At 47.6% G+C, this 16,089-nt stretch overlaps 1 protein-coding gene across 13 annotated transcripts in view; it reads right to left on the bottom strand.

Moving 5' to 3' along the window:
* PLEKHA7 (pleckstrin homology domain containing A7) overlaps nucleotides 1-16,089 on the bottom strand; it is a 202,681-nt gene that overhangs the window by 142,801 nt on the left and 43,791 nt on the right. Inside the window, exon 1 of one of the 13 annotated variants that reach the window (XM_053925436.2) lies at nucleotides 1,495-1,611. The exons of the other annotated variants lie outside the window; for them this stretch is intronic. The gene's annotated coding sequence lies outside the window, so the exon portion shown is untranslated. Of the gene's footprint in view, nucleotides 1-1,494; nucleotides 1,612-16,089 lie in introns of those variants that run through there. 13 annotated transcript variants of the gene reach the window in all.

The raw sequence follows: 16,089 nt of genomic DNA, 5'->3' as shown, positions 1-16,089 counted from the left end.
AAACCCATAGACTACACAACACCAGCAGGAAACCTAATATAAACTATGGGCCTTGGGTGATTATGGGGTGTCACTGAGGGTTCACTGACTGTAACCGATGTACCCCTCTGGTGGGGGATGTTGATAAGGAGGGAGGCTGGGGGGGGGTAGTGCTACATAGGAAATCTCCTTACCTTCTGCTCAGTTTTGCTGTGAACCTAAAATTTCTCTAAAAAACATGTATTTTTTATTAAGTCACTTTCATAAAGCAGCTCATTCAAGGCCACATTTTTTTCCTTTTCTCTTCCTTCACATTCCTCAGAACAACGAGCTTGGCAACACATAGGCCCGTGTCACTGCTCCCCCTCCGGGCCTGCCTTCTGTGACGATCCAAAGGATTCCTGGTTTGCTGCAAAGGCCATCAAAGGGAAAAGGCAGCCCTGGTCCAGGAGAAGCACATGGGGTGAAAGAGCTGGGGATTTTCCTGAGCTGCTGGCAGAGATTAATTGACCGGCATGAGGTGACAAAGACCAGATGCATCTCCCTAACATCCGGGATCTGATGAGACCCAGGCATCTCAACAGGAAGTGAGCCAGAAACCCAGGATATTCAACAGTGGTGCCGGGTTTGCCAAATCAAAGCCAAGGCCACTGGGGGCTGAGCAAGGAGGACAAGGAAGGACCACGGAATGGGTCTGTCTGTGTGGGTCTGTCTCCCCCTTCGCAATCCATCAGCATCTTAAAATTACTCACTCCACGTGCATCTTCCCTGCTGGGCTAAACCTTCCAAGAGGAGAAGGACCACTTGTGTCTTCTTCTCAGCTCTGTACATCCAGGCCCTGGCCCAGTGCCCAGCACATAGGAGGCACTTTGAGGGAATGAAAGAACCAGGCTACTTCTGGCAAGGGGGAAAGAAGCTCTCACGGCTCCTCTCTCTGCCCTCTGGTGGCTAGCAGGTGCTCCATGCCAGTACGTGCTCAGGACCTCGTTCTTTGAAGGCAATTAAACTGCCTGACATACCAAGTTTTGTTTTTTTTTAAGATAATTATCATTTTTTAAAAAAAGAGCAAATGGGTCTAACAAACACAGTGCCCTTGCCTTTTCACGCCCTGTAGGCAAGTCCAGGGTGGCAAATGAAGCTGGAGGAGTGATTGAGACCAAAATTAAAAGCTGGTTGTGGCTTCCCCAGGGCTGGCCAAGGGGGCCAGACACAGGCACACTCCTCTGCTAGCCAAGAAGGGGACCTAAGAGTGTGTGTGGCACCAGCACCCAGCTGCCCTGACTCTGGGTCAGCGATGTGGCGGAGGAGTGTCATGCCTCTCTCCGACTCAGCCCTGGCGCCTGCCTACAGGAAATGACCATACTCGGGAGAAGGAAAGTATTAGAGGCAATGTCAGAGTGAGTGCCCCGCCTGGCTGGGTGGGACAGCAAGCCTCTGAGGTCATCAGCCGCCCTTTAGAAATGGGCGCCCCAAGGTGTTGGGGTGACAGGGTGCCATTCCTGAGGGTTTCCTTACCCAGTTCCATCAAATGCGGATGAGCAAACAGAGGCTCCGTAATCTTAGAGCTGGAAGCAATCTTCAAAGCCACGAACCCAGGCCCTTCCCCTCACAACATCTCTGCAGACTTGTTTTCCAGCTTGGATACCTTCACTGATGAGGGACTCACTACCTGTCAAGAAAAACGACTCCATCTTTGGGCAGCTCTAGTGAAAGTCTGGCTCTCTATTGTTCTTCTCTTAAAAAGAAGGTGGTTTCCAAGGCACTCATGAACAATCTAGCCCATGGAGAGGGGCACCAGAGGAGAATTTGATCCAATTTCCCCTTCCACTAGTCTGGGGAACTCGTGACTTAGAACACTGACTTCGGGAATCTCTAGAACTAGAAGCAATGACAGCTAACATTTACCGAACACTTACTACGAGTCAAGCATATGCTAAGAGCTTTACAGACATTATCCCATTTAATATAACGTTTAATAGTCACACTCTCATTTGAACAAGACATTATTTATCAACTTCTTTACCTGAGAAAATGAAGCCCCAGAGAGTTAATACTATTTCCCCAAGGTCACTGAGTGAAGAGACAGATGTGCTAGGAATAAAACCCAAGGTTTCATATTTGCTTTGTTTTGTTTAGCAGAACCCTTTTTAAAAAATAGAATCTTATTGTCAAAACCCAATAAATAAAATGAAGCGGCGCTGTGGGAAGACCCCTCAGGCAGTACACATACTCCGATAATTATAATTAACAAACACATCTTGAATTTCTCTACTAAAAATTATCTCTCTCTCAAAGGGAGCTTTGTCTCTGTTCACTGCTGTGCCCAGTGCTTAAAACAGCACCTGACACACCGAAGCCACAGAACAGACATCACTGACTAAATATAACCAACCTTTCACAAAGTGTTCGTGACATCCGGGGTACTGTTCTAAGGATCTTACAGGTCTTAGCATGATCAGCCTCACAACAGGTTCTATTATTCCCGTTTTACAGATAGAAAACCGGGCTCAGAGAGGTCAAATAGGTTTCCCAAGGTCACACAGCTAGCAGGTAGCAGAACTGGAATTCAAACTGGGGTCAGACTCTGTGTCTCTTCAACTACATAGAAACATTCTGTTCCCTTAATTACAAGAGAAAGATCTGAGGTCCAGAGAAGAGAGACTGTTTGCCACCGAAAGAGTTAATGGCAGGGAACCTTGATCTTCAGCTGGGCTTTTACTGTCGACTATTTCTGTACCCTGATGTCTATCCTGCCTGTTTACTTCTCCTTTTTATGTCTCCTCATCCCACCACGAGGCAGACGTGAGAGTTTGAGCACTGCCACTTTCCAGATGAAGAAACTGCTCGCAACTCCCAGGAACGCTGCCATTTAGGGAGAAATTCAGTGACCGGTGCCCACTCCCTCTTGGCCATTGCTTAGGAGCTAAATCTGCTTTTCTCAGCTTGGCCATGTGAGTGCCTGGCTGGGCCTCACATGCTGTAATCATAACACAACATCAGGGGAGAGAGAGAAGACAGAGGGCTAAGGAGAAGCCAAAAGTGATAAGAGAGCAGAGCTCTCATTGCTATTTCATAGCAGTTTCACCCCCAGCCTACAGTTAAAAAATGAATCGCAGTGTCCACTGTAAACTGGTGTCTGGGCTTTGCAGCACTGCAGTAAAAATCCAATCTAAGCAAAATAATTTCACCACTTAGGCTTTTTTCTTGCCCCTCCTAGAAATGCTAGAAGACTCCCTTTTCAAACAGTAGAGAAGCCACAGATGCCCTTGAGAATGAATTTCATGAAATCCCCACTTTAAAAAAAGCACCGTGATAACAAACAGCACTGCAAACATCCAAGGTTGAGTTCAATGATACAGAATAACTGTTCTAGATGTAAAACCTACCCTTTGAATTTGCAAACAAGTAAACTCTGTAAACCTAAAGCACTGTCTGATGAAATATAAGGTGAGCTACCTGTGCAATTTAAACTTTCCAGAAGCCACATTAAAAAGTGTAAAAAGAAACCAGTGGAATTAATTTTAAGAAAATACTTTAACTCAATATATCCCAAATATTATCATTTTCAATATGTAATCAATATCAATCAAAATTGATACATTTTACATTCTTTTTTAATTTATCGATTGGAGAAGGACAGAGAGAGAGAAACATTGATTTGTTGTTCCACCTATTTATGCATTCACTGGTTGCCTCTTTTATGTGCCCTGACCGGGGATGGAACCTGCAACATTGGCGTATGGGACGACGCTCTAACCAACTGAGCTACCCAGCCAGGGCCTACATTGCCTTTTCCAGTATTATTCTATATCTGTTACGTATTTCAAATTCACAGCACATCTAAACCCAGACTAACTGGATTTCAAGTGCTCAAAAGCCACGTGTGGCTAGTGACCACCCTTTAGGACAGCATGGACCTCACGCGTTCCAGCCCCAATCATCACCGGCACAGTCTGGCACAGTCCCTCCCTCCATCTCATCCCTGTCAGGGTGCAGACAGACCAGACCTTGGCATCAGAGGCTTTTTAACAGCAAAGAGTTCTCTGTCAGGCCAAAGCACAGGCTCTTGCTCCTTATTTTAAGACATTATATCCTGTCAGAATCAACCACAGGCTTAAGAGATAAATGTCTGCAGGTAGTAACTCTGATTACATCATTACGGGAAGGACGGGTAGAAAGGATTATTATAATGAAAAAGATAGACATGATAATCCCTTACATCAATTGAGCCCACACAGAAGTGCTCACACCCATCACCTCCTCAAATACCCAATAACCCTGGCACTCCCAAGAGCCACGTGCCCAGGAGGTCACCCAGGTGGACAGCGGCAGCACCAGGAGAAACTAAGCCCAGGGACTGGCATCAGAGCTCCGAGTTCTGACCTGGGTTCCCTAGCTGAGCCACAAAGCTGAACTGCCTAGAAGCATTTATTTAGTCACAGACCCCCAGGCCTTGCTCAGGTATACTGGAGCAGTCTGGGGAGGGAGAGAAAGGCAGGACCCCAGCATACGCCTTTTGCCTCTCTTTGGGAATGACCACACCACACCACCTTGCAAGCTTTAAAACGTCTCTCCTTTAAAAAAAAAAAAAATCCACTGCACAAAAACCCACACTCGACAACACAAGGTATTACTCTCCATCTATTTCCTTCACTAAATCGAACTGCTGGAGTTATTCCTTTCACCGAGGCATGGCACAATAGAAAGGTTTTTAATTGGCTGAATTCACACTGAGCAAATTGTTGAAGATGGTTTTCTTTGCATTTTCAGTGGCTTTCATCCAAGAATCTTGGAGAAAATTCCTTCTCTGGCTTTGATGATAACCGCAACAGCCAATATTTATCGAACAGTTACTGTGTTCCACAAATTCACATCACCTTCTTTAATCCTTTACCACGACCCTATGAGTTCAGTGCTATCACTGTGCCTCACCCAGTTAACAGAGGAGGAAGCTGGGGCTCAGAAGAGTTAGTACTTTTCATCGAGCTTAACTTCAAGGTCTGTATAAGGCAATCGTGTCATTATTCCTCCTAACACTGAAAATCGCTAGGTTTCTTTCCAGGACCTAGTGTGTTCTGACCTTACAGACACTGGGGGACCATGAACAGATCCAGCCCATCTTCACACGGGTGCTCTTCCTCTGTCGTCCATCAGCCCACGTAACTTGCTCTGTTCTTGACTGTTGTCTGCCTACCCCAAGGGCCTGAGAGTTGCATAAGGATTGTACTTCTCTCTGTCATATGTATCTCTGTACCCACGAAGTTCACAAGGCCCTACAGTGCTTGGTATAGATACAAACCTGACGGGAGGGAAGGGAGATCTAGACCTGTGGAGTTTATCAGCTAGATACACAGAAGCTCCGTAAGATTTTCTAAGCGGGGGCAGGATAAAAACTTTGGTCCAGGAGTACCTGGGACTCTCAAGTGTGAGGGGCTGCAAAGTGACATGGGGGCAGGGGTGGGGGCAAATGTGTAGGAGGCCCTAGACAGCAGATCTGAAGGGAAGAAGGCACAGCACCTGAACACAGCAAAGTCCACATTAAAGGCCAGTTTCCAAAGAAACAGCGATCTGGGCCTAGGAAAAGGCTGGACCATGGGCCTGATCAGAAACAGAAGTCCTACAAAGTCTCCTAGTTTCACTGTCTGGCTTTGAAAGACATCATGCTTTGCTGTCTCATTTAAGTACTGGTGGTTTTGGTTTTGTTTTTAAGGGAAAAAATATTCTCTTCTTCACAATCCAAGTCCGTTCATGACTGAGCCACGGACAGGAACCAGCTGGACTCCCTCCACGGGGGTATCTCGGGCCTCGTTTAGGGGTAGCTGGCTGGCTCCACCAGGGGGAAGGTCCTGACTTTCCCGAGTCCTCCTCACGGGGGCAGCAGAAACCGCCTGTGGCACCACCCACACGTTTCCCATCAGGGCACCCCAGCTGCCCTAGCCCTTGTCCTGCTGTCCTGCTGGAGGCTGAAAAGTGGGCAAGGTCTGCCAGGAGAGCTGGCACCTCATCCGGTCAGCCTGAGGCTGAGGCTGAGGCTGAGGCTGACGCTGAGGCCTCTGGGTTTTCTCCCAGTGCCTTCCCCCAAACAGCCTGGTCACTGGGTAACCAGCACTAAAGAGGGCTGGGTACCCCCAGCTGCCAGGGCCCCCAACTCTAGACCCACCCCCACTTAAAATGTGAAAGTCTCCTTCCTTACTTCATATCACAGGCAGGGTAACATCAACCTTAAAGTTTGGTGGGGGGGGACTTTGAAATTGGATTCTGACTCTTGTTAGGGTTTGGGAATCACTGGAATTTTTGTTTGCTAGTGTTGACTTTTTTGATGTGTTCAAAGAATTTCACTTCAAGTGTCTCCCAAGAGGTTCACAGAACGGGGGACGCACAGAGGGTGCCACAAATCTGCCCACAAAGCCCGACTCCAGGGCCTAATTAGAATAGCAAATCAGGGTATTTGAAGGCAAATCAGGTGTTGAAGTGAAATTTCTGTAGAAAACAGCAAAGGGTACTCATTACTGACAGGCCCCAACTTGCTGTGGGTCTTAATGAGCATTCTGTGAGGCTCGGCTCTGGCCACACACACACACACACACACACACACACACACACGACCTAGGGGAACATTCCCTCAGCCTCTGCTCTGCTCTGTAAATTATTTTCCTCCCAAGTGATCAAAGTAGAGGAAGAAGGAGTCATTCTCAAGTTTAAAACCCTCCACCCCAGCTGAGGAATTCAGAGGCCCCTAATCCCTGAGTGAAAGGGCAGAGTGATTGGGTTATGTGGGCTGATGGCTCCACGCTGCCACCTCAGCACCAGCCAGCTCCCAGGGGAGCTTGTAAAGAATGCGGACGCCTGGGCCCCACAGCACCTGGGGAGCTGTAGCATTTGTGAGCCCCTGTGGTGACCCCTGAATAGGCTCTTTTCTCAACAAGCGGGCTGCAAAACCACATCCGAATGTTTCAGCATGCCCTGCGCTGCCTCACCCTCCATTTCCCTCACACCAGGAAGGTGACAACAGCCACAGCAATGAGAAAGGAAGGAGGACAGGTAAGGCAGTGTCTGCACAAACATGTATACACATACACACACACACGTGCATGCGAGCGCCTGGGGGAGCTGTGAGGCAGGATGAAGGAGGTACACACACTCACACCAGCCTCTCCAGCAAGTTCACAGAAGCTGGAGAAGATTAGAGGGGGGAATAAAAGCACAGGAACTTGAAATGAAAAGATCCTTTCTCACATCAAATATGGATGGAAGTGTTTCGGGACTTAATCATCAGCTCCAGGATTCTGCCAGCCTTCCCCACGAAGCCCTTCCCCAACTCCCCTGCCCCCAAGGGACATCCTCAATACAGAGAAAACAGCAGACCCAGCAGGTGACAGGCCCACCCAGATGCCCACCCTCTGGCCTCCTCGGCCTCATCTGTAGGGCCGGAAGCATGGCATTCAAGCCCTTGTCACCTGACCCTTTCTCCTGCTTCACCTCATGCACTTCCATCCAGCCAAGCCAGAGCCCTTGCCGTCCCCTCAGTCTGGATTTCTTACCTCCACACCTCGCCCACGTTGGCTCCCCTCAGAAAGCCCACCCAGCTCCCCCTCTCTTTACCCTCTCCGCATCTCTCCTTAGCAAGCCTTATCTGTCCACCCATTCAGGGAAAGCCCCCCTCCTGTGTGCTTTCTTCCCATTCGCCACTGCACAGAAGCCATGCCTTCCCTCCCCAACCCCCATCTTCCCTGCAGGAGGAAAGGGGTAGACAGGGATCCTGCTCACCTCCCAGGCCTCATCTAGAAGACACTTGATGCTCAGCAGCTGAAACACATTTATAAGGCTGGTTCATTGTCCCATAATTACACCAGGAATTCTCATTTTCAGTGTGAATACGATCACCTTGGTTGGAGGCGGGGCGGAGGGGGGGTAGTTTGCTAAAAATGCAGACATTCGAGATTCTGGTTCAGTAAATTCCCCACAACGCCTCCCATCTGACAATCAACAAAATGCCCCTGTCTCTGTTCTTCTTCTTTGCTTAGTTTGTTTTTTAGATTCAATTGTTGATAGACATGTATTTATTACCATTTTATTGTTCATAGTTTTGATCTTCATCTTTTTCTTAAATAAATCCCTTTAACATTCCATATAATAATGGTTTGGTGGTGATGAACTCAAGTTTTTCCTTATCTGGGAAGCACTTTATCTGCCCTTTGATTCTAAATGATAGCTTTTTTGGATAGAGTAATCTGGGCTGTAGGTCGCCACTTTTCATGACTTTGAATGTTTCTTGCCAGTCCCTTCTAGTCTGAAAAGTTTCTTTTGAGAAATCAGCTGACAGTCTTATGGGAACTCCCCTGTAGGTAACTGACTTCTTTTCTCTTGCTGCTTTTCAGATTCTCTCTTTATCTTTAACCTTTGGCATTTAAATTATGGTGTGTCTTAGAGTGGGCCTCTTTGCATCCATCTTCTTTGGGATGCTCTGTGCTTCCTGGACTTGCATGTCTATTTCCTTCACCAAATTAGGGAAGTTTTCTTACATTATTTTTTCAAATAGATTCCCAATTCTTGCTCTTTCTCTTCTCATTCTGGCACCCCTATGATGAGAATCTGATTAACTCTTTTTTTTGGGGGGGTAACATTTTATTTATTTATTTATTATTTTAGAGAGACAGGAAGGGAAGGAGAAAGAGGAGGAGAGAAATATCAATGTGTGGTTGTATCTTGAGCACTCCCTGCTGGGGACCTGGCCTGCAACCCAGGCATGTGCCCTGACTGGGAATTGAACCAGCAACCCTTTGGTTGGGAGGTCCATATTCAATCCACTGAGCTACACCAGCCAGGGCCTGATTAACTCTTAATGTTTGAATAAATAGTAGTGGATTTAAAGGTACAACTTAAGGTACCTACTAAAGGTAAATTAACCTGGTTGATTGGACAATGTTTCTCCAGTTTGTGTTTATTGTATTGTATTTTATTTTACTTTTGTTATTCAAATAAATGAAAAATCTATTATTTACTCTGAAGGAAAATACAAAGCACATTTGGAGGGTATTTATGTTTCTCCTTTCCTTCCCCCTCAAAAAACTGGTAAGATGGGAATGTGGCAAATTGTATCTGGTTTATAAAAGAATAATTTGGCCTTTATCGTGATTAGAAAGTTGACTCACCAAACAGAAACTTAAATAAAGTTCAGGAACTGAGCCCTCAGATCCACAGGGAGCTAAACTGAATCAAGGAGTCAGAGAGGAAATTCAGGGCTTCCCTAGGTAAGAAACAAATTTAAGATGAAGACAAGGGAACGACACAAGAGGTTTTGTAGGGCTTCTGGCCCTATGTATTTTCTTAAACAGTAACCAAAAAATTCATCAAGTAAAACAAAAACATCACCATAAATGTTCCCTTATCCAGCACTACTGGAGCACAAAATAAAAACTAATAATATAGGATGCTGTAGTTTATACACAGCATATATACACTGTTTCACTGGAAAGTCAGTTTTTACAAATGTCAGAGTGACTTCTACTTCCCCAACTTATCAGGTGGATTTTTTAAAATTTACTCACGTATTTCCTAAACTACTATTGTAAACAAAGCACTATGCTAAGCAGCCTAGATAATATAAAGAAGAAAATCTAAATGCCTAACAAACCACGGGGCCTAGACTACGGCAGGCTGAGGGAGAGATTTGCCAAGTGAATAAATGAAAGAAATGAAATGAAATGAAATGAAATATTTTTCCCAGCATACTCTCCCACTACCCATCCATATGGTAACTTCCTTTAAGACCCAGTTCAAATATTGCCTCCTATTGAGCCCATCCCATGGAATGGATTACCTGCCCCCACCTGTGTTCCTATGCATTCTATACCATTCTACCCATTATACAGTTGTTTATGTATTTAATTGTCCCCACTGGACTGGGGCATCTTGAGGGGGCATGATTTACTCATTTTTGTTTCCCCTAGCATCTAGTACAGTGTCTAGCACACAGAAGTTCAGCTAGTGTCTAAATTAATTGAGTAAGTTGCTTACAGACTAATAGAGGAGATGGTATATACACTTAAGTTCAGGATCAATGAAGCTTAAAGAAAATTACTGATCTAGATAAAGTCCATAATTTCCATAAAGTACAGTAAAGACTACCTCCAAAAAGCTCTAGAATGGATTGGAAGAATGGAATTTTCAGGAACAACCCCAGTTATCAACAATGAAGGCAGGCTTAGTGAGTCCATGATAGGGATCTGAAATGACTGGGGCATGGTTAGAGACCCACTCATGTGGAAAAGGGGAGATTTTAAAGACCGCACACAGCCACTTAGAAAGCAGGGTGGGGGAGGATCCTACCCAGTGATCTAGTTTGTAAGAAATATGTTCTTTTTGGGTACTTTCCATTGGGACCACGCAAACAGGCATATTCTATTGTCAGAATGGAGCAGCTCGGAGGGATCTATGTATGTGTGCACGTGTGGGCCCACACACACCTGCTGAACACTCACTGTCCCACACACTGAACTAGGATTGGAGGGAAGAGTTATCAATGAAGGCCTGGCAAGTGCAGGTCTGAAGTGGGGCACTAACCCTCAGGGCAAGTCAACAGCCACCTAAAATATAGACAACCTTGCCCAAAGCCACACAGCAAAGATTAGGTCTCACTTCAGTGTTCCTCCCACCAGCTGGCTCTGTGACAATCCACCCCCCACACACACACAGAACCAGCTGATGAGCCTTCAATGATCCCATGCCCAATGCTACAGTAAGGGTCAAAGGAAGTTCATATTGTAACAACCCCCAATCCAGGTCTGTGACAAGGAAATCCTGCCAGTCTTGGATTTTGTAGGAACCCTCCCCAGGAAGCCTGTTCCTGGTTGTGCCCTAAACCACAATCTGTCTACTCAGAGCATCTCACAACCAGTTTTACTCTGCCACTTCCTGCACCTGGATGAGAGACAGGAAGCAGCAAATCACTTTCCCTGAGGTCTCCAGCAGGTACAAGTTCCACAGTACCAGCCAGTCCTTTTAACTCAATCTAAAGCAGCCCAACCAGTTTCTATCAAAGTTATGCTGCCCTTGGAGAATAGAAAGATTCAGCAAAAATAGCCCAGATAATCCCAACGGAAGTGGCAGGTTGAAGTGCTACCTTCTTAAATGCTAACTTCCAATAAAGTGAGGCATTATCACCTGTATGGTTTAATGATGCATTAGTCACCCTAGCTAAGGAACTGCTTTCGTGGGAAGAGATAAGACTTCAAAAAAAACAAGGAGGCCAAAGTTCAGAGGCAAGAATGTTTCATTCAAGGAAATTCTAAATATTTTATTTATTTATTTTTAGAGAAGGGAAGGGAGGGAAATACGGAGGAAGAAAAACATCAGTGTGTGGTTGCCTCTCGTGCGCCCCAGGGGACCTGTCCTGCAACCCAGGCAAGTGTCCTGACTGGGAATCGAACCAGTGACCCTTTGGTTTGCATGCCCGTGCTCAGTCCACTGAGCCACACCAGCCAAGGCTCATTCAAGGAAATTTTAAAAAGTGTTTACTTCACAACTACTTTCAAACTAAATTAATGGGGATATTCAAAAATATGTGTCCTTAATCAGACGGCCAATACACATATGAAAAGATGCCCAGTGTCACTAATCATCAGAGAAGTACAAATTAAAACCATACTGAACTATCACTTCACACCTGTCAGAATGCCTACCATCAATAAATCAACAAACAACAAGTGCTGGCGAGGATGTGGAGAAAGGGGAACCCCTTTGCACTGTTGGTGGGAATGCAGATTGGAACAGCCACTGTGGAAAGCAGTATGGAGTCTCCTCAAAAAATTAAAAATGGAACTGCCTTATGACCCAGCAATTCTACTCCTGGGAATATATGAAGACACCTGAAACACTAATTCAAAAGAATATAAGCACCCCTGTGTTCACCGCAGCATTATTTACAATAGCCAAGACCTGGAAGCAGCCCAAGTGCCCATCAGTAGATGAGTAGATAAAAAAAAGCTGTGGTACAGTTACACAATGGAATACTACGCAGCCATAAAAAAAAAAATCTTACCTTTTGCGACAACATTGATGGACCTGGAGAACACTATGCTCAGTGAAATAAGCCAGTCGGAGAAAAACAAGTACCGTAAGATCTCACTCACAGGTGGAATCCAGACAGAGGCGCTGATTGCACAGACTGTGAACGTACAAGATGCCACTGAATGGTTCACTGGGAAATGGTTAATTTTATATGACATAAGTTTTACGTAAATAAATTACTTTTAAAATAACGTCTCAAGGGAAAATTTCATGTCATGGTACGCATTTATGGGATACTTTTAAGTGAAAAGGGGAAACAACAGATGCCTGGAAATGCATGCTCCCCGTCTGTGGTGAGAGCGAAGGCTACTCGCTTGAGGTCAGAAAGACAGGCGGCGTTCACAGACACACAGCCACGAAGACTGGTCTCCTCTAAGTGGAGGAACAATCAGTGCAATTTTTACTTTTCCTCTCTGTGCTTTCCTCTGTATTTTCCAAATTTTTCCAATCAAATATGCATTATTTCTGTAATAAGAAAAAGAACTACTCCACAAGCACCAAGTGTACAGACTTACAGAGAGAGTGTGTAAACCCTCAATAATATTTTTTAAATGCCCCCCAAAATCTAAAAGAAAGTATGCTAAGATCTCAAGTATCCTCATCCGGGGAGGGGGGGTAGGGCTATGGGCGACTTATTTTCTTCTTTGCTAATTCCTTAATTACAGAGCAGACGCGACTACAGAAAAAAATACTGAGAAGACAAAGCAGCATGAAAGTTATCTCACTCAGGAGCACAAACAGTGCCCACTGCAAGAACGGAAGTGTCAGGGTTGGGGTGTGGACCTGAGCCAGGAAGCTCCCCGTCTTTATACCTGGTGGCCAGCCACCGGTCTCTCTCCCTACAGTGGGAAACGATGGTGTTATTAATACACATGACAACTGGAAAGACCATTCTAAGCCCATCTTGTTTGTGCCAGATTAGCTCAGGAAACTGAGAAAACACACTTGTAAATGTTTAATAAATTCACGTAGCCAAGAAACGTGCCTGCATGCTTGGGTTATCTTTCCCCAGGCTCAGCGCCCCGAGGGTGGTGCAGGCCAGTAGTTAAATCAAGTTTGAAAAACTGGACCCAGTGGGGCCATAAGTAATAACATCAGGGCTGAATACCCAGGGTGGTAACAAAACAAAGTAATGAACCTGAATTGGCTCAGTGAAACCTCCGTAGCATTGAGACTACCTTGATTAGAAAGGCCCCTGCAACAAAAGGCCCACTCAGTTGAAATCTAATCTGTGTTAATTAACGCCCCCAGAATGAAAACACTTCTTTATCAGTGTGTGGTTCCTGGCTGCAGCTCTCCTATAAACGTGGCTCCTGAGTGGAGGGGCCTCAGGGTACCCCCCGAGGCCGTGGAGGCCTACGCCCCCCATACCTGGCTCACCCCAGGCCAAACCCAGGGGAAGGAGCCCAGGTGACACCCGTGGGTTTTCAGAGCTGAAATCTACTCTCCCCAAGGGACCCACTGATAGCCCAGGGATGAGTACTGGCCCCGACGCCTGTGTGCTCCTCGACCCAGCCCTCTTCTCTCCCACCGGGGCCGGGCCTGTGCGAACACCCCTCGCACTGTCCCATGGCCCAGCAGCCATAGCCTTGACTGTGAATGGACTCCTTCATCCACTTTTCAGCCCCAGGAAGGAGGCCATGCCTCCTTTCAGCCCCAGGTCCCTTCCTTCCCGGACCCCTTTGTCCCAAATGCACAGCCCTCACGGCCCTGGGGAAGCCAGCACAGACCCAGGTGCCTGGCACCCAGAGCAGGAGGCATGGGCACGCAGGGCCTGAGCTGGGCCAGGAAACTGGAATGAGACGAGAAGTCCCAGATTACGAACTCCCCCGGCATTTACTCAAATGTTTCACGAAGCCTGGGTGCCAGGCACCGTGAGAGTAAGGATCAGGCCAGTCCCTAGTGAGGGGGCAGGACAGGAAAGGCTGGGAACAGGGGGACATGCACACCAGTCCAGCAAAAACAAGCGCTGCTGGAGCCCATATGAGAGGGAAAGAGCTTCCCTGGCGATTCCAGGAAGGCCCCCCCGGCCTCCATAACTAACCCACAAAGTGTCTGGTGCAGTAGGTGCTAACTCAGGGTCCAGTAGAGAAAGGGAACCCACAGCCTAAGGTGATACTCCACCCCAGGACCCTGCTCAGCCACAAGAGAGGTGCTTAAATAATAAATAACAACAACAATGACTGTGTAACAGCTACACCCCATGGCCCGGGCCTCCCAATGCCTCAGGCAAGAACATTGCCAAGAGGGAATTTCGCCCCCAACGTACAGCTAGGGGCACTGAGCCACACAGGAGGCTGGCCCAGGGTGCTCTCACTGCAGTTACCCACCAACATCTTGGGCCCAAACTTGTCCTCACATTCTGGCTTCCTCTCATCACCCCAGTCCCCTCCCCACCCCCACATCTCCAGTCTGTCCTCATGAACAGACCCAAGCCAGTAGACCTGCTGTACCCCTCCAGAATCTCACTAATGGTTGTGCCTCTTTGGGGTGGGGGGCGGGCGGTCTCTGGCCGAAGAGCCCGATTCTCGGAAACATATTCCTCCTCACTTTCTGGCTACAGCTTCTTCCAAGCCCCAAACACCAAGCCCTCAAGTTTTCGAAAAATCAGGTCATTCAGCAACATTTCCTCAATGAGGTTCCAAGCCACCCCCGCCCCAAGCTGACGACTCTGCCACTCACTAGGATGACCGAGGTTCCTGAAAGAGATGACAGAATCTCGGCTGCACAGCCGGGAAGGGCTGTGATGAGTCACCTGGCTCCGTGAGGTGATCCCAAGGCCAGGCTCCACACAGCTCTTCCGAGGACAAGTCTCAGAGCGGGAAGAGCACCTGATTCTCACACCTGTCCTGGCCCCTCAAAGGCACTGACCCTCCCTCGGTGTCCCTCGGCCAAGAGCTGCGGAGAGTTTACAGTTACGGGCTACAGGCAACCGGAGAAGTGGCCCAGAAAAGAGCCCACAGCCCTGCACCCGCCCCTGGCCACGCCCGAAGGGAGCATCCTAGCTGTCACTGTCCCCAGGGCAGAACTGCAGGCCACCTGGGGGAGGCAGTGAGGACCCGCCTCACCCATCGCCATCCCCAGCATCTTTCCTGGAAGGGCACGTGTTGTTTCAACCTTGCCCCCCCGCCCCCACCATGGCATCATCAAAGCCAGAGATAGGATTTTAGTAGAGCCAGGAGTAAAGAAGGTCAAGGCTGCCCCACCACACCCCCTGGAAGAGGGTGGAAAGGCCATGGATTTCTGAGTCAGACGGTTCTGAGATCAAACTGAGGTGCCGCCGTTCACTAGCTATTTAACTCGGGCAAGCCGTTCACCTCTCTGAGCCTCCGTTTTCTCGCCTGTAAATTGGGAGCAGTAAAATCTAACTCCTTGGCTGTTGTGAGATCATAGAGGGAAGCGCCTACTGAAGGGTCTGCACACAGTAGGTGCCTGATAAATATGACCAAACAGCACCAGATAGAAGACAGGAGCCTGCCAAGGTCAGGCTGACACCACCCTGACCCAAAAGGGAAATAAGTGGGGGGACATGAGGACAACTTTTATTCTGTCCTTTTTCCCAATTCAGGAGGCAGTGGAAGGAGCATCAGAGCCCTGAGTCCCAATACTGTGCCTCAGGTCAGGAGACAGTCCTGTGGCTTTGGCAAAAGTGACTGACTTCCATGGTAGCTAGATGCACAGGCCCTGAAGACAGACTTCCTGGACTCAAATCCCAGGCCCTGCGCAAGGTACATAAGTTTTCTCACTCTACACTGACACAATCGCAATACCTGCCTCACACTGTGGATGTGAGGCTGCCTGCACAAAAACCCTTGGAGACAGGCCCAGTGCCTTTCACCGCAGTTAGCGTCTCCAGGCAACACGCACTCCAGCAACACGCACTCCCTGAAACAGCCGTAAGTCCCATCTCCTGCAAACTCTGGTTTCGCCCTCGGGAGTAGGCACCTCGATGTGGCCCTTGGGCAGCCTCCCTTGAACCTGTGTTTCTGAGAATCATTCTTGCATCCTGGTCTGCCCAGAGCCCAGGAGCAACAAGAAAAA

This window comes from Desmodus rotundus, chromosome 5 (assembly GCF_022682495.2).
Source record: "Desmodus rotundus isolate HL8 chromosome 5, HLdesRot8A.1, whole genome shotgun sequence".
NCBI classification, from domain to species: Eukaryota; Metazoa; Chordata; class Mammalia; order Chiroptera; family Phyllostomidae; genus Desmodus; species Desmodus rotundus.
This window is presented reverse-complemented; position numbering and strand designations above follow the sequence as displayed.